Source organism: Bos indicus, chromosome 19 (assembly GCF_029378745.1).
Source record: "Bos indicus isolate NIAB-ARS_2022 breed Sahiwal x Tharparkar chromosome 19, NIAB-ARS_B.indTharparkar_mat_pri_1.0, whole genome shotgun sequence".
NCBI classification, from domain to species: Eukaryota; Metazoa; Chordata; class Mammalia; order Artiodactyla; family Bovidae; genus Bos; species Bos indicus.
Genome location: NC_091778.1, coordinates 60465733 through 60485347, shown reverse-complemented (window position 1 = coordinate 60485347; position 19615 = coordinate 60465733). Strand labels below are relative to the sequence as shown.

The 19615-nt window shown below is 44.7% G+C and overlaps 1 long non-coding RNA gene across 4 annotated transcripts in view; it reads right to left on the bottom strand.

Moving 5' to 3' along the window:
- The window catches only part of LOC139177661 (uncharacterized), a 272522-nt gene that overhangs the window by 16935 nt on the left and 235972 nt on the right, over window positions 1–19615 (bottom strand). For 2 of the 4 annotated variants that reach the window (XR_011562200.1, XR_011562202.1), the window contains exon 5: window positions 13053–13118. The exons of the other annotated variants lie outside the window; for them this stretch is intronic. This is a non-coding gene — a long non-coding RNA (uncharacterized lncRNA). The remainder of the gene's footprint in view (window positions 1–13052; window positions 13119–19615) is intronic. 4 annotated transcript variants of the gene reach the window in all.

Below are 19615 nucleotides of genomic sequence, written 5' to 3'. Positions count from 1 at the left end.
TACAGAAAAGAGGTCAAGAGAATCAAAGTGACAACAAGAATTAACATGAGGAGTCTGAGACAAAGAGATACTATGGAAACAGCACTAATAGGACTTGACGTGAAAAGAAAAAAAAATTCCTAAAACTATCCAATTGGCTGAATTTAACTTTCAATTATACATATATTTTTTTCTTTTAAAATTACACAAATCCTTAAAACACAGGATTGGTTTCAACCTGTTGCAGTTAAGTCCTCTTGCAGGGTCATTACTTGGGTGTAATTTTCCCTCCCCAATTTGTTTCTGGGGAGGAACAAAAGGGGAAGGGTGTCTGAGTTGTGGGTCCCGTGTTTCTGAGCGCGCTCTCCCCGCTCAGCAAACATCTGCTTCCCATCAGCCCGAGCGGAGGCGGGATGTGCAGCAGGGCCCGGGATGAAACGCAGCAGATGAAGTCTAGCATCTCATTCATCAGGAGCTTCCAGACAGTCTTCCCGCCCTGGACCGGGGACCTCAGATGACACTCCCCATGCTCCCTCTCCTCGGTGTGGCCTTGACAGGGACAGGGTGCTCAGACCGGGACTGTTATTCTTGTCCACCTTCCAAGTGGTTCCTTGGAGACCTCATCAACTTCCAAGCCCTCTCCTCAAAAACCAAGGGGTAACTCTTAAGGACTGAGAAAGGAGAAGAATTCCATTTGCAATGTGATCTAAGAGCCTCTCTAGTCAGCTGCTTTCACTGCGTGAGCAGTTACTATAAATTTGCTGCACCAAATAAAGGGAGGATAACATAAGAAAGAAAAATGGAACTTTAATGAGAAATGTGGTATTGTAAAGGGCTTCCCTGGTGGCTCAGACAGTAAAGAATCTGCCTGTAATGCAGGAGACTCGGGTTCAATCCCTGGGTTGGGGATAGATCCCTTGGAGAAGGGAATGACAACTTATTCCAGTATCCTTGCCTGGAGAATCCCACGGACAGAGGAGCCTGGTGGGCTGCAGTCCATGTAGTACCACGAAGTGAATTTTGTCCATTTTCTCAGCAGCAGTGAGCGGTCACACAGTTGAAAGGTCCCTTAAGCCCTGTCATTCTCCTCAAAGTATTTCAGATTCAAGGGCAATATTGACCCATCAACGCTCAAGCACTGAAGACAGACAGCTACTTGTGTCCGTCGCAGACCTAAAGGATCGTTCCCAGAGCCCACTCTGTTCAACAGCTAATTTGGGAGAAAGGCACTTTCCCTGAAACCTTTTGGCTGAATCAGTGATTACTTAACCAATTAAATCTGCAAATATTTATTAAGCAAGTACTATGAACTATTCTACTTAGTAAAGATACACGGGGGAAAAACATAAAAACCCTAGCCATCTTGGCACTTACATTTCAGAGAGTGATACCAACAAAAAGGAAATGGAAAACAAATGGAAAACTTGAAAAGACAAAAACACAGTGTAGACTTAAGAGTTGAAAGAAGTTGCATTTTTGCTTGGGGCGTTCGGAGCAGTCCTCAATGAGAAGATGAAGGGTGAATGGCTGAGCAAGACAAGTGTCTCGCAGAAGAGGATTCCAAGGAGCCGGCGAACAGCCAGGTGTGCGCCTGGCCGCCCTCGGAGCAGCGAAGGCCGTCAGCGCAGCTGCAGCAGAGAGGGGGCTGGAGAGCGGGCGCGGCGGGCTGACAGGCGGGTGGGAGGGTACCAGACACTGAAGGCTCTGCAGAGCCTGCGAAGGGTCTCAGCACCCCAGCAGTGTAACAGCACTGAAGCTTTCACACGGTCGTCCTCACGTCTCTGGAGGACACACTCAGGACGGATTAATACCGACAAGTCTCCTGAATTCATGACAGATACATTAGGGCAGATGCACCAAAAGCAGTACAAAAGAAGTTAAGATTTGGAGCAAGCACAAACTCCATTTTTAGCCAAAGTATAACTTGTAAGGACGCTGAGCACAAATACCCTCGAAGGACGAAAACGAGGCGAATCTTTGCACTCGGACGTTTTCTCTCACTGTTCCATTTCCAAAGTGGAGAGAGCCTCATTCTGCTCGTCGCTCCTTTACTTAATCGATGGTCTCCTCCCCTTTCCATTTTGCCTAGCTTTTGGAAAGGAGTTTGCATTTCTCCAAAGTCCATAGCCGTATTTTCCCCCCCCCCACAGCAAGTGCTGAGTAACGGGTCGGAGCATCTGGGCAACCTCAGTGAAGGCACGACCCAGGCCTGCTGTGATGAAGGAGGGCGGAAGCTAGTGCATCCCTGAAGAAGTGTTCTATCGTCACAGAGAACATGGGGTGGAATCCAAAGGGAGGTTACAGAAGGTTCTGAAGGTCAAGTATTAGGCAAACGGCGCCCACTGAAACCAGCTTGTGCTTTCTACTTCCTGGTAAAATTTTACTGCTTGCTCTAAAACTTACTCATCATGGGATCTTTAATATGTATTATATTTAACACTGAACTAAAAGGGCAGAAGGTGGTTTTTTGTTTAAAGTGAAATGGAAATACAAAGTGTAGGAAAAAAATAAAGGAGGGGAATCATTACCTCACATTCCTGTGCTGACTTCCCATTAGGGAAATAAACAAGCATTTGAAATGCAAGTACCTGGGGAATATTAATAATAACAGTAGTAAGAGTGAGGCTCTCATCAGCGTTTTATGAGCATTATCTCGTCTATTCCTTGGATACTATTATTACTCCCATTTATCAAATGAGCAAACTGAAGCTTAGAGAAGCTCAGATAACTTGACGGGGCTCAGATGAACTAAACCAAGCCATCCTGACAAGCTCTCACTCTGAGATTCTATGTCATACTGAATTAACTTGCATTTCTCTGCAATGTGCGTATCTCTATGTACGACACAGAAATCCCAACAAAATGGAAAGCTTGTAATCTTACCAACTCACGTTCTCTTTCTTGACATGACATTTCTTACATTTTCCAGGTACACTCCCATACAAACAATTCCCCCACAGCCTCACACCTGGAGGTACCAAGTGCTCTGGGGACTCCAGACTCAAAGACAACCTCCCACTGCTGAACTGGCTTTGATCAAAGAAGTGTACTTTAATGTAAGGAATTCTCAAAAATAGCAATTCACCTCTGCCCAGCCACTTACATTTTATGAGAGTGAAACATATACCCAAAATGAACAGAAAGCAGAAAAGTCTATATATTTAGTTTGCAGTCCTTTTTTATACTCTTTACTTTATATTGGAGTATAAATGATTAACGATGTTGTGTTACTTTCAGGTATACACCGAAGTGATTCAGTTATACATGCATCTATTCTTTTCCAGCTTCTTTTCCCATTTAGGTTATTACAGAGTACTGAGCAGAGTTCCTGTGCTGTACAGTATGTCCTTTTTGGTTATCTATTTTAAAGATAGCAGCGTGTATATGTCCATCCCAAACTCCCAATTTAGGTTTCCCCCTAACCCTTCTGCCTCCCGCCTTCTGGTAACCATTGAAAGGTTGTTGCTGAACCACAAAAGACGCCGGGATTCTTGGCCTCTGGAGGAGAAGAATTCAATCCGGGGCCAGAGACAAGGCTTGATAGCTCAGAGCTTTTGTGTAATAAAGTTTTATTAAAGCATAAAAGAGATAGAGAAAGCTTCTGAAGGGGGCAGAAAGAGTACGCCCCTGCTAAGTCTTTAGCTGGATGTTATATAGCTACCAGCAGTCTGCTAATTAAAGAAAGGAAATGTCTCAGAACTCAGAGAATGGCACCAGACCCCTCACCCACAAGATGCAATCTGAGATAATCCTGACACCAGGTGAGTCATCCCGAGTCATAACACAATTGACGTGAATCTTGAAGAAAGGCAGATTCCCATACAAATACACAGTTTCATTAACACAGATTAGGAGACGAGTGTATGAGTATCACATACTGGTCTGTCAGGTCGGTTCTGAGCCTGTAGGGGGAACGGACTTGGAGACAGGGTCTGGGGTAAATGCATAGCCCGTTAACATAGCTTAAGACAAACATTTCCATAAGAAAAATGCGTTGGTTAGCTCAAGGTTTGAGAAAAGTTAAGTTCAGGTGGAAGCAGGTGTCACTGTGTCAACACAGAGTTTTAAGAGAAAGCTCCTTTTAAATCTGTACAGAGAAGGGGAAAATGTAACACTAGTGTGTTTCTTCCTGCCGCTTAAGAGAGAGAGAAAAAATGACCCTCGCAGCCTGTCTCCTCCGTTTGGAGACCCCTGGCCTTCCTGCCTGTTACCCTCTCACCGTGATTACACTCAAATGTGGTTATCATTTTCCTTATTAAATTATTGATATCATTGACTTGGCATATCATGTGCCATATCACAGCATGGGCAAAGAGCCTCTTCTGCCTCTCGAAAGAGCTATTTGTCCAAAATACACAGAGAAAAGGCAGAATGTGGATTAATGATTATTAGAGTGTGAGTCATGGTTTCTGTATGTGTAGCTCCAGTGGGGTCAGGGGTCTTTGATAAAGGTCATCTCCCCTTGAACCCTGAATCCCTCTAACCACCAGAAAGACCGTATTTCCCATGATGACGTTCATGGTAACTAAGACACGGTTGGATAGCTGCCCTTTGAACAGTGCTAGGGTAAAATGGGGGCATTTGTGGCTCTTAACTGGGAAATAGCTCAATGATCCGTATGCTTCCAAATCTCTTTGACCTTTCAGTTGCCACACCGCCTAGGTAGACTCTACAGATATAGATACATTTCAAGAGCAGAGTGGAAGTCATGAAAGTAAACCCAAATTAGGTTTAGATTTTCCTTAAAATACGAAAATCATTCTCAGTTTTCAGCATCACTGAGCAACTGAGTAGCAATCTTTTTTTTTTTTCTTTCTTCCACAAATGACCTGGGATCTGAGAAGGACTCTGGAGAGTGGGTCTGTTAACCCTGGTGGTGGCTTCTCACAGTTTGCTACTCTGACTGTAGGAACTAGACACAAATTATTGAGCTCCACTGGGAGCTCTGAGTCACCCCAGTGAATTCAAAGTGACGGTGTGACACAGATTCATTCACATGGTATTATGTCATATGAAACTAGATCATCACTCTGCAAAAATCCCAAGGAGAACGAGATGCATCGACCACAAGGAAGACGGCAGCTGACCATACTCCTACTTTTTAATATGCACCATGCAAATGGAAGGCTGGATTTAGCCTGGGCTTTCTCGGACAGCTGCAGTAATGTAGTCTCCTGTGGGTGGGTTAAGGAAGAGAATAGATGTTTCTTTCTAGTCTTGTTCCTCATTTCCTATTGGTTTAAAATTCCAGCTGTATTCTACATAAAGAACTTCATTATTTTTCTTAACCTGTTTGCTACCAGCAACATAAACCAGTTTTGGAGAAGGAGTTAATTCTGTCCATGGGATTTCCCAGGCAAGAATACTGGGTCCATTTCCTTCTCCAGGGAATCTTCCTGACTCGGGGTTCAAACCTGCATCTCTTGTGTCTTCTACATTGGCAGGTGGATTTTTTTTTTTAACCACTGAGCCACCTGGGAGGCACAATCATTACTTTGTATTTCAATTTCTGATGACCTACTTTTTGTGAACAAAATAACCACAAGATTCTTCTTTTATCATCTACAAAACACACACACATACTTGCCTTAATGAGTACGTTTCATTCTTCCAATCACTTAGAATGCTTTCAATTTCCATAAAATGAAACTCTAAACTTAAGCCAAAAAAAAGCTTCATTATTTTACATGCCAAGATGTTCTCAGCTAGGGCAGATCCGGAACTGGACAATTAAACACATCAAAGATGCTCTCAAAGATCTGTCACTTTCCATCTTGATGCTCTATCATCCTTATCATGCTGGCTCTGTTCTCAACGTGTATCCCTTAAAGTTACAAGGTGGCTGCTGTGGTTCCAGCCATCACAAGCAGACACAGCAATGACCAACAGTGGAAGGTGAGGCTTCTCTCGCTTACATCTTCTGTTAATTAGCCATGAAGCTCTTCCTACAAGCCCCTTAGGGATACTTCCTCTGATTTCTCCTTGGACCCAATGGTACCACATGACCTTCCCTAAACAGTTCATGCAAAACAAACATATAATTTTGCTTATAAGGAGTAGGGAAGAGATGGAGATTGTTGTTTTAGTTAACAATATTTGCCACATTCTCTAAAGCTCTTACATAGTTGGTGTACGGTTTATATTAATCACTATGAAAGGGCTAAAGTGAAAGTGGAAGTCACTCACTTGTGTCCGACTCTTTGTGACCCCATGGATATACAGTCCACGGAATTCTCCAGGCCAGAGTACTGGAGTGGGTAGCTGTTCCCTTCTCCAGGGGGTCTTTCCAACCCAGGGATCAAACCCAGGACTCCCACATTGCAGGCAGATTCTTTACCAGCAAAGCCACCAGGGAAGCCCAAGAATACTGGAGTGGGTAGCCTATCCCTTCTCCAACAGATCTTCCCAACCCAGAAATAGAACCAGGGTCTCCTGCATTGCAGGCAGATTCTTTACCAACTGAGATATTGGGGAAGCCAAAAGGGCTAAAGGAGGGGGTTAATTAGAGTAAGATTCAGGCCGGGAACTTAAAATTTAAATGGTGATACAAGATAGGAAGGGAAAATAGCTAACAATTTCAAAATTAGGCAATCAGAATTCCACTATGCAATACGACTTTTTGAAATATTAAGAAATCTGTTTGTACCTCCCTCTCCTCTTCCCTGCAAACTCTCCCATCACTTCGTCCATTTGGGACTGTGTTTCCAAGGAAATGAGGCCAGAATGGAATGGAGAGTGCATGGAGCTGTGATTGACTTCCTCACTGTACCCTACAAAATATGTTCACAATTCAGTCACTGTCAGTATTGATGGAAAAGGTGCCTATTTCAAACATGTTGAATTTATACATGTTCTAGAAGAATCCCTCATCTCAGCACAGCAGAGCTTCTAGACGAACGACCACTTTGGGCAGGGTCCCGGGCCAAAAGTTCTCTCTTTAATATCGGACAGAATAGAAGCAAGAGCGCTGCACACACCTCGTGTGTTTCCAAACACTCGGTGAGATCAGATTCTCCTCATTTAAGGATGGGAAAAAAGAAAGAACAGCTAAATGGACCTAAGGACAGAGGGCCCTTAGAATAAGATGAAAGAAAGCCTCGAGAAAACTCAGAAGATATGGACTTCTGAAAAGGATTCAAGTCCAGAAACCAGAAGACAATGCTCAGTAGTATAACAGAACTGCCTTCTGTACAGCAAACATTAAAACCCGTTAAGCAGTAGGGACTTGCCTGGTGGTCCAGTGGCTAAAACCTGTGCTCCCAATACAGGAGGCCCAGGTTGGACCTTTGGTCAGGGAACTAGAGCCACAGCTGAGTTCACACGCTGCAACTCGAGATCCCGAGTGCTGTCACCGAGATCCAAGTTCCCCCATGCTCCCACTAAGACCCCATGCAGACAAAGAATAAATAATATTTATTTATATTTTCATAATACATATTATAAAAATAAGTAAACTATAAATATTTTATATTTATGTATATATGTATGAAGCCAAACAAGAAATAAATAATAAGTATTAAAAAACCCATAAGGAGCAAACACATAAGATAACAATATTAAAAGATGAATCAGGAAGACCAAAAAATTAGCTATAAAGGCAATAAGCTGAAACAAACAAACAAAAACACCCATGCACAAAAAAACATGAGACAATAAAAAGAATGAGCAACAACTAAAATTAAAATGGCAAAATTAAAGTCTTCATGACAGGATCTTAAAGGCAAAAATTTTCAATCAGTCATTTCCAAACAACCTTGGTAATACCTCTTCCAAAATAAAGAGGTAAAAAGCAAAGGACCAAATCTGGTGAAAGGAGAGATGATAAATATAGAAGCTTAGAATTACAATTATTTCCAAGGATGGAAAAAATGCACTATTTCAACACTAGCAGAAGAAACAGTAATCAAGTCCATAATTAAAAACTTTCTGGAACTCAAAACTAAACACTCTAGACTGGAGATTAAACAGATTCAACTTGTTTCCAGTTGTTTTCAATGCTATTAATGGAAATAAGCCCACACATGGGTAAATTCGGACAAAATTTTGAAATTATGAAGAAAAAGAAAATTTCACAGAAGATTCTGTCCTAATAGCAACCAACACCTCAGGTAAGGGGCCTGGGAAGAAATGAAAACCCTCGAGAAGACGTATGTTGCCAAATCATTCTCAGTAGGAGCTCCCGAGTGTCGCAAAGGCCAACGCTTCCACTTGTTCTTGGATTAACACCGCGTAGCTATCACTTTGAGTGATATAGACAATAGTCAAGTCTGTACCTCCTTTCAACCCTATGGACTTGACGTTGGGTCCGTGACACATCACTCTCCAGCAACCCTGGGCTGATAGAGACTAGCCGGTGGCTGAGCTCCAGATAACAGTTCTTCATTTTATTTGGGTTTGGTTTTCATGCATCAAAACAGCATAGATCCAGAGTTTCCCCTGTGGGTCATAGGTCACAAAATCCAGGACCGCAGTGGTGGGATTCCCTCAGACTGGTACGAATTAGCTACTAATGTAACAGAACACATGTTGCAGGGAAATGAAAACCAGAAAGGGCAGGAGCTTCCACTCGGCTTCAGGCAGCGAAGCACTGGAAAATTCATGGAGTGTCCTCTACGAGAGGGACTGAAGTACAGCCCAGCATGGATAAAGACTCCATGAAGTTCCATTCTATCTGAGAGAAACAGAGTCCAGAGTCACTGGCGTTCTTTTAGTAGCACAAACGTGGGAAGCAATCAGACCACCCAAAAAAACTATAAACAGAAAGCATCACTAAAGCACAAGGGGAGGTACGTACAAAAGTTGGGAAAGAGGGAATTACAGAACAACCAGAAATATTAAACCTTGCTAAAGCTTGAATTATATCAAAAATGATGAAACACTGTTAGATTGGGTGATTTGTTGTTGTTTAGTCACACAGTCGTGTCCAACTCTTTTCCAATCCCATGGACTGTAGCAAACCCGCTTCTCTGTCCATGGGGATTCTCCAGGCAAGAATACTTGTGGGTTGCCATTTCCTTCTCCAGGGATCCAACCCGCATCTCCTGCTTGGTATGCAAATTCTTTACCACTGAGCCACCGGGGAAGCCCAGATTTGGTGATTAGGAAGTCACTGACAACCCCCTACAGAGAAGGCAATGGCACCCCACTCCAGTACTCTTGCCTGGAAAATCCCATGGACAGAGGAACCTAGTAGGCTGCAGCCCATGGGGTTGCTAAGAGTCAGACATGACGGAGCGACTTCACTTTCACTTTTCACTTTCATGCATTGGAGAGGGAAATGGCAACCCACTCTGGTGTTCTTGCCTGGAGAATCCCAGGGACGGTCCAGCCTGGTGGTTTGCTGTCTGTGGGGTCACACAGAGTCAGACATGACTGAAGCGACTTAGCAGCAGCAGCAAAAACCACCTAAATGTGTAGTTTTCACAGAAGGCAGGTGCTGACAACTGGAGGTAGAGATCTATCCATCTATCTCTGAGAGATATTGGTCCAAAGAGAGATTATTTAACAAGCTAAAAACCAGGGGTTTGCACCTCAGTACTGCTGACATTTTGAGCCAAGTAATTCCCTGTTGGGAAGACCATCCTAGAATTGTAAAACATGCAGAGCATCCCTGGTGTGGACCCACTGGACCCCGGGGAGTGATCCCTGGTTACACAGCCATGACCCTCTGGACCCTGGGAGTGACCCCTGGTTACACTGTCATGACCCACTGGACCCCAGGAGCGATCCCCGGTTACACAGTCGTGATAACCAAAATATGTCCCAGACATCCTCAACTGTCTCTAGGGGGACAAAACTTTCCTCCAAGGGTATATTAAATATAATTTATATTTATAGGGAAATATATTTATAGGGAAAATATTAAAGTACAGTTACTAGAGAGAATGAGAAAAATTAAGACTCCCCAGAGTCAAAGTACAGCTTGTGAGAAATTTAAGAAATGTCGTTTAACTGTTTTATTTCTTACCTTTCACACTTTGTCTCTTGTAACAAACTATCAACAGCTTGTAGGTATCATTCTTTCTATTTTCAACTATTTTTCACAAGAATAGGAGCTACAGTCCACGGGGTTGCAAAAGAGTGGGACACGACTCTGCCACAGAAGGACAACAGGTCATAGTGTGTGCGATGGATAACATATCTACACGCTAAGTAGACAAGAGAATTAGTCAGAGGTCACAGCCAGAGGTGACACCTCTGAGGAACCATGTCACACAGACTTCCAGAGGAGACCCTCAAGACCTCGCTCCCTCCCGTCCCTCTGAGAAGAGCACTTTCCATGACCTAGGTTCCATGGGAGTAGCCGAGCCCCAGCCTGGAGCTGCCTGGTCACTACTGTGTAAAGGTCACACGAGCTGATGCACTTCTATCTCTGAGGGCCTGCCACGCTCTCGCGCACAGATGATGGAGAAGTAGATACCGCCCGTATCTCTCATATGTCCACTTGAGACTGGCCCATCCAGCCTCCTCCTGCTTCTGTCCTGGCGTGTAATCTGTTGTGGACAGATTCGAGTCTGAGCTGAGGAAGGTGGAAAACATCCCTCAGATCCTGTTCTATGACCAAGTTTAGCAGGGTATTGCGATGTGGAGTTCAGATGTGAGCTGGGCCAAGAGTGAAACAGGACTTTTCCAGTTACTAGCGTCAGGGTCCTTCCTGTGTGTCCATGTACTAGAAAGTGCATGGTGAATGGTGGCTGTGGTTTAGGACGGGTTCTGGTGTACCTAGGACGCTTGCCATGCTAACACCACTGTAAGAATCCCAAAGCTTCAATTTAACCCTTAACCCATGGCCAGAGTAAACATTTCTTGGACAATAGGTTGAAATGATAATGACATACTTATTTTAAAATATGTCATTAAAAAAAAAAAAACTTCTGTTGATCCTGGCAACATGGATATAAACCTTCAATTGCTGTTGCTGATTAGTGGCTAAGGCGTATCTGACTCGTTGCAACCCCATGGACTGTAGCCCGCCAGGCTCCTCTGTCCATGGGATTTCCCAGGCAAGAATACTGGAGTCGGTTGCTATTTCCTTCTCCAGGGGATCTTCCCAACCCAGGGATCAAACCTGAGTCTCCTGAATCACAGGCAGATTCTTTACCACTGAGCTTCCCAGATGTATGATTTCAATGAAAAGATCACACAATCAATTTCACTTGAAGAATGAGGTCAAGAGGCTGAACCAGGCTTCGTATCAGATACCCATCCCTCCTTGTAAAGTAATGACTTCCGGGGCCAAAGAAGTTGACCCAGACTGACTGTGATGATGCAGATAAAGCGAGTCAGAGTCAAATCTACACTGGCAGGTGGTCTTCTTCAATGATAATCTGGGTGACGATGGAACCAGGCACCTCCACACAGACACTGGCCCCGACTCCCGCTGCCATTACTCAAGCCTGGGGGTAGTGAGGCTGTACCCCAAGCTGTCTACTGTCAGCAAAGGGCCCAAAGGCGAGGGCTGACAGGGAGCCTGGCCTTTCTCTGCAGCTCCCTCTCCATCTTCACCCCCACTCTTTCTGGTTTCCTTTGCTTTCTTTCCACAAAAACTGCGGTCAAGCTCTAGTTTATCAAGTCCTCCTTCTCAACTTCAATCTCTCAGTTCCTTATTGCATGAGGGCTTCAATCTCTCAGTTCCTTATTGCATGAAGGCTTCGCTCACAAACACTACCCCTTGTCAAAGTGAAACTACAAAGGCGCATAAATGCGAAATCCTGGAAAACCAATTCAGCTGAAACTTGCAGTCATCTCTGCCAGACGTCAAAGGCGCTTTTATCAGCTTATTACATTTTCGTCACTCATAATCTACTCCTGTCAGTTTCAGGGTATGATTTTTGTTTTGCTTCTTCCTTTTGCTCCTTTCACAGCTAACGTGATGGGGAAAATGACAGATCGTAGGATGTTCCAGAGAAGGCAATGGCACCCCACTCCAGTACTCTTAGCTGGAAAACCCCATGGATGGAGGAGCCTGGTAGGCTGCAGTCCATGGGGTCACTGAGAGTCGGACACGACTGAGCGACTTCACTTTCACTTTCCACTTTCATGCACTGGAGAAGGAAATGGCAACCCACTCCAGTGTTCTTGCCTGGAGAATCCCAGGGACGGCGGAGCCTGGTGGGCTGCCATCTATGGGGTCGCACAGAGTCGGACACGACTGAAGCGACTTAGCAGCAGCAGCAGCAGCAGCAGGATGTTCCAATTAAAACAACAGAATTCACCTTTCAGAAGCACCTTCACGTTTCCTTCTTGCACAAACAAAGGGAATGCAATGCTTTTAATTGCCTGCATTGGCTTAAAAAAAAAAAACTTTTATTAATTGAAATATGAAAATAGTGATATAATCAAAGTGGAGAAATGCAACCTTGCCAAGTAGGTGCATTTGTGTTACTTGACTCTGGGGATTTAAACTCAGGATTCTCTCTAAACCCACGGTTCAGGTTCTAAGAACAGAACCAGAAAGAATGTGAAAAGTGAGGCCAAATGGGCAACTGGATGCCTGACCAAGGGAAGCTGAAAGTTCGCAAACTCGCTTCATGGGTCGTCTTTCTTTCCACACAAGAGCCACAGTCTGCCCCCAGTAAGGTCTGCATGATCTCCCAATTTCAGTCAAGTCAAATGTAAGCTGACATCAAGTTTATGAAGGGAGGGAGAAAGACCAAAAAAACAAAAGGAAAAAAGTATGTTATGGTGGAAGCACTTAGGTTCTTCCCTAACTCTTGGAAATAAAATGTTTTCCTGGAAAGACTTTGGATGAATAACTTATGTCATCAGCAGCAGAAACGTTTGTCTTTACAGAAAAGAGGGTTCTGTAAGGAAGAAAAGGTGTGATCCAGCAGGTAATGTTCAGGTCTACAGGGTAATTGCAGCACCCAGGGTTTATACAGCCAAACACGTGGAAAACGGACATTTTCGGATTTCCTGGGAATTCAAGGTCACTTTCTGGGTTTCACTTTCCTCTCTTTTCTTTTTCTGGAACTTTTACGTGGACTTGGCCCAGACTTCAGGAGACAAGTGAAAGAAGACTACTGCAAGTCAGCAATCAGAGGAGAGTATAGGGGAACATGGTCAACACCTACCATCACATTCAAGTGCGAGGGAGGACTGGGGACCCAGCGGTCAGAAGCAGCACAGCAGTGGTTATTCTGTAGAGAGATAAAGAACTGCAGAGTGAACTTAATTTTTTTTCACGTTTAACAGTTGAGTCTCCTTTTAACATGTTCCATCTATATCTCTAGTGTTGTTCACTTCTCTCAACACCATTCACAGACATGGTACGTGAAATATCAACCTCATAAGGCATACATACATACAAAACACAGGGTCCCTCACATGGGTGACAGGCTCTGAAATGACACCGGGACCACACGCTGCTGTGTCCAATGAGAAGCGGCCCTGAGGGATGCTCATCAGTTTCCATGAGGGAGCAAGGTAAATATGGAAGCTTGTGTATTTGTCTCCCAGTTTCTTATTTTATCTCTTCAGTTCCTCGGTAACAACATGCCAATAAGAGCATGAGCTACTAATTTATCTGAAGAAAATTATAAGGGAAGATGGACTTGACAAAGCTGGCCTGCAAATGCACATGATTTTGCCAAAAAAAAAAAAAAAAAAAACTTGGTAGAACTCTGACATGCTCAGTCTGTTGTTACTTTTTTATTCCCCAACACAAATCCTTATAACTTAAGAGATGCACCATACCTCAGGGTAACAGGACTCATCTTGGCTTTTTCTCCCTCAAAATTATAACAGGTTGTCTCCATGTACACTCTAAGAACCCTGACTGAGAGGAATAATCAAAAGTGACTAAGTGGTACAATCTCAATGGTTCGCCCTAGGTTGCTTGCTAATACATTACATAGTTTTCCAAGCCCCACAAAAAAAAAAAAAAAATATATATATATATATAGCAACTCTAACTTTATTTTTTAATGATTTTTATGTGGACCATTTTTAAAGTCTTTATTGAATTTTGTTACAATACTGCCTCTGTTTTATGTTTTATTTTTTGGCCAAGAGGCATGTGGGATTGAAGCTCTCTGACCAGGGATCGAACTCACAGTCGCTGCCTTGGAACAGGGAGTCTTGGCTGCCGGACCAGCCAGCAGCTGTAACACTGACCTGCTGGAGCTGAGCAGGTGTGTAAGGCGTCCTACATGTCCCCAGCTCACTCCTGGGTGTAGCTGACTGCGCCTCCTGTGGTTCGGCTGCTGTGTCTTACACCCCAGGCCAGCAGGCCCAGCTCTGCTCTCACCCTCATCATGAAGCCACCACGGTCCTGTGGCTGTGACTCGCTCCATGGCAAACAGATGGAGAAACAGTGGAGACAGAGACTGATTTTATTTTCTCAGCAGATGGTGACTGTAGCCATGAAATCAAAAGACAATTGCTCCTTGGAAGAAAAGCTATGACCAACCTAGACAGCACCGTATGTAAAATACATAGCCAATGGGAATATGTAAAATACATAGCCAATGGGAATTTGCTGTATGGCCCAGGAAACTCAAACAGGGGCTCTGTATCAATCTAGAGGGGTGGGATGGGGCGGGAGATGGGAGGGAGGTTCAAAAGGGAGGGGATATATGTATACTATGGCTGATTCATGTTGAGGTTTGACAGAGAATAACAAAATTCTGTAAAGCAATTATCCTTCAATAAATAAATAAAATAAATGGGCTGCTGCTGCTGCTGCTGCTAAGTCGCTTCAGTCATGTCTGGCTCTGTGTGACCCCATAGATGGCAGCCCACCAGGCTCCCCCATCCCTGGGATTCTCCAGGCAAGAACACTGGAGTGGGTTGCCATTGCCTTCTCCAGTGCATGAAAGTGAAAAGTGAAAGTGAAGTCACTCAGTCGTGTCCGACTCTTCGAGACCCCATGGACTGCAGCCTACCAGGCTCCTCCATCCATGGGATTTTCCAGGCAAGAGTACTGGAGTAGGGTGCCATTGCCTTCTCCGAAAATAAATGGGCAAAGGAGCCAAACAGACATATTAAAAAAAAAAAAAAAGCAGAGACATTACTTTGCCAACAAAGGTCCATCTAGTCAAAGCTATGGTTTTTCCAGTAGTCACGTATGGATGTGAGAGTTGGACTATTATGAAAGCTGAGCGCCAAAGAATAGATGCTTTTGAACTGTGGTGCTGGAGAAGACTCTTGAGAGTCCCTTGGAGTACAAGGAGATAGAACCAGTCAATCCTAAAGGAAATCAGTCCTGAATAATTCATTGGATTGATAGATGCTAAAGCTGAAATGCCAATACTTTGGCCACCTGATGTGAAGAACTGACTCATTGAAAAGACCCTGATTCTGGGAACGATTGCAGGTGGGAGGAGAAGAGGAGGAGATGGTTGGATGGCATCGCTGACTCAATGGACATGAGTTTGAGTTAAGCTCTGGGAGTTGCTAATGGACAAGGAGGCCTGGCATGCTGCTGTCCATGGGGTCGCAAAGAGTCATACACGACTCAGCGACTGAACTGGACTGACTGACTCACTCCCTACTTGCCTCTTTGAAGCTGGAAGCCAGCAGGCAGAAGTCACGTGACACACAAAGGCCTCACTATGCACTGGACGGATCAACACACCCAGACGTTCCCCTCTTGCTCCTGCTTTGGGGCTCTTGTGAGTCTTCATTAAGACTTTCAGAAATCAGGAAATAAATAATATTAAGGAGTGCTTATTATAAATGAGGCTCTTGTACATTCTTTATATTATAAACAACCTCTGAAACATTTTTTATGAGAGATGACTGAGAAAACAGATGCACCCCAAGATTAACGTTCTGGCTCTCCACCAAACAGCTAATAGCGAGGGGCTCCATCCTGAGCCCAGACGCCCTCTCTGAACTCCCAGACCAGCGCTTGTCCAGGAGGGCACGAGGGGCCCAACTGCAGTGGGTCACACACTCCTAGGACTTCAGTCAGAGTGAAGCTATTAGAACAGAAAACAAAACCCAAACCACAACGATACTTAACTTTCTCCCTCTGCATGTGCAGTGCGCTCCCAGGAAAGCGTGTTCTCTGTAGTAGAACAGAGGGAAAGACCTTTAATTCACACTTCGTAGAACACATCATCAATAAACTGACTGACTCCTTAGGCTAACCACTTCACTGTGCAGAAGGATAAAATGGTTTTGTTTGCAGTCACCGTGGCTGGAGGCTGACCTGGGGTGAGGACTATCAGCTGTGGGGTCCAGTCCAGGGCTCGCCCGTCTGTCACTGAGAGCTGCCGGCCCCTCCACGCGTGATGACGGGCTCAGTGCGGCTTTAGAGTGGATGAGCCAGAGCGCCGGGCTGCCCCAAAAGGCGCCTAGCATCGCCTGCCAAGGTGTCCTCCCCTTCCTCCCCGAAGTGGCACTGTCTTTCGGCTCTCCAGTTTAGAGCCTACAGTCTCAGAGGATAAGGACTTAAGTGTCTCAACCACAGGCCTGAACAAGACTGATCCAGAGAGGAAACTGCGCGGAACAGGATACAGGAGGAGCCCCAGGTCTCTGCCAGTGAGGAGGAAGAGGAAAAGGTGTGGCACTCCTTTGGGCAAACCAGAGGGGGGGTTTCTAGAACCTTCCTTAGGAACCCAATATGGTACCCCTGGCCCCAGAGACATAATCGGGGAGCTTCATGAGACACGGCCTCAGTCCATCCCATTCCAAGAGCTGAGACTTGTTCAGAGGCTGTGTCTTTGACTTTCCTAAATAATTGTGTGTGCGTATGTATTCATTCACGCATAGGCACTCAGTTGTATCTGACTCTTTGTGACCCCATGGACTGGAGCCCACCAGGCTCCTCTGTCCATGGGGTCTTCCACGCAAGAATACTGGAGTGGGCTGCCATTGCCTTCTCCAGGGGATCTTCTCAACCCAGGGATCAAACTCATGTCTCTTGCATCTCCCACATTGGCTGGCAGATTCTTTACCAACTGTGCCACCTGGGAAGCCCTTCTTACTAATTGCTGTTCCCTTATTTTCTGCAAAAAAAAAAAAAAAAGCAACAGCCACACAAAGACAACTTCAGAAACAGGGACTACTAAATAGGAAACATAGACCCAAAAAAACCAAAAGTGAGGCAGGATAGGGAAAGAGGCTGTTTGAAGAGATAAGCCAGGGAGTCGTGAATCTCTGCCATAAACAAAAATCAAAGAACATTAAACATATATATGCCTTTAAAGAACTACGATGATCAGAGTGCATTTATTTTTTCAGTGTTATTTAGCCAGGTTGGAAAATAAAACCCTGAAATTAATGCCAAGATAACAGAGGTGGGAGCAGGACTTCTCCCCCTCGTAATTATCTTACTATCTGCCCATCTTAGGTCAACAAACTGGCTATGATTGACAGGTTAAGATGTTTAGGTTAATCGGAGCTCACATAAACCATTTTAAGTTTTCTAAGACGGGAGAATGTTATAAAACAAACATAAAATCCTCTCTCCAACTTCCTACTTTCAGACCTTCTTCCTACCGCCCTCCCCATCTCTCAGAGAAGCAGGTCCACAAAGCGTTTCGGATTATCACCCCAGGCTGGTGGGCACAAGTTTCCATGCAAGCTAACAGATTACTGCATTCTTCTAAATGAAAGGAGAGGATGTGCTTAATCTCACTGGCTTCAGTATATATGACAGAAGGAAAAACAAGTGAATTTGAGTAACGATCACTGTTCCTCCCCTGAACTCTCTTGCAGATTCTTGACCCTGTGTGGTGAGGATCCGGGTAATGGATGGGGAGATTATTGAGAGGAGCCCAGACGTGCTGGGTAAGTCAAGTAGGAAGAGAAAGGAATCCCTCGTAAAAAAAAAAAAAAAAAAAAACAACAGAGTCCATCTGGAAGGTCGGATGGAGGCAGAGAGGGGAAAAGGAAAAAGGAGCTTCAGGGAGAATATGTGGTGGGCGGAATGCGAGGGACCTGACTTGGTAGGCAGGGAGTATGTATATGAAGTGAGAGTGGCCCATTTTAGAAAATTCTGGAGTGTGTATTAAGTGGAATAAAAACATACCAATTTTTTATACCATTCAAGATTAAAAACATCTTTGCAATGAATGTCATTTTGGGCTGGTGCTCATCTGAACGTGGCCCAGTGTGGAAATGGAACAGAGAGTAGCCAGCTCTGTGTGGATTACACACTTCCAATGTAAGGTCTGCGTCAAATGACAGCTTAGCTTATCATTCACACCACCCTTGCCCTCCACAGCACCCTTTTTCAAGGAAAAAAAAAATCATTGTAAAGATGACTCTAAGTAGACTGCATGAAGACTCCAGTATCAAATGATTGAAGGTCCCAAGGTGACACATACGGTAGAAAATATGCCAGTACAGCAATTAGAAAATTCAGGTCCTATAGCTTACCACAGCTGGAAAACGTGAGGGAATGTCCATCCATTCACTAATTAGAGAAACAGCTGTCACGTGCCCTCTGTTTGTCTGACCCCCTTCTCTGGGAGTGGGCTTCCCTGGTGGCTCAGATGGTAAAGAATCCGCCTGCAATGTGGGAGACCCAGGTTCAGTCCCGGGTCGGGAAGATGCCCTGGAGGAGGGCATGGCACCCCACTCCAGTGTTCTTGCCTGGAGACCCCCATGGACGGAGACTCGTGGGCTACGGCCCACAGGGCGGCAAAGAGGGACGGGACTGAGTGGCTAACACTTTCACACCTTCACTTTCTTTTCTGTAATGTGGTTACAGCAGTGAATAAAGGAGACCAAAATCCCGCTCTGTGGAGCTAACTTTCTAGGCGAGGAGAGACACGTCATCGGTAAACAGATAAGTATAATACATGGACTGTGATGTGCAGGCAAGTGATGTAAAAAAGTGTAGTAGCTCAACAAGGAGGTTTCGGGACTGACAAGTGTCGGGACCGGATAAGCAAGGAAGACAGCACATTTGAAGAAGATGAGGGTTTGAGCCATATGAATATCTGGAGGGCAAACACCCCTGGCAGTGAATGCAAAGGCCCTGCAGCAGGAGCTGAGCAGGCATTCCTGAGGAAACTACAGTTTTGGGGGTTTTTTTGGCCATGCTGAGAAGCAGGTGAGATCTGGTTCCCTGACCAAGGAACAAACCCATGTCCCCTACATTAGAAACACAGAGTCTTAACCACTGGACCGCCAGGGAAGTCCTGCAACCTACAATTATCAGAATATCTTAGAGTGTTCCAAATTTTATTTATTCATGTACTCCCAGGTGGGATAAGAAAGTCAACTTCATAGAACTCTTGTAAGGTAATTAGAGACAAAGTAGGAAAAGTGCTTGGCTTCTGAGTAACAAACTCATATGAGTAAGTAAATAGCATTCTTCTTGCCACAGGGCTGATCTGCCAAGAGACGTGTGCTGTCTTCAGAAGTCAGACCGCAGGAAAGGCTACCGGGTAGTCCAGCCTGGGGGCAAAAAGGTGATGATGGATGCAAATTCAAACCACAGTTCCATTATTCACAAGATACATAAACTTGTATCGATTACTCAGTCTGGAAGTCTCTCTTTCGTAATCTATAAAGTGGGCATAATGATATCCATCCTTCAGAGTGGCTGTGAGGGTGCGACAGAACACTGAGAAGAAAGAGCAGCACTAACAGCTGACGTGCATCATGCTCGGCAGGCACAGGCGCAGCGCAGAGCTGTCTCCCTGCCTCGTTTCATTCCACCCCCTAAGACCAGGAA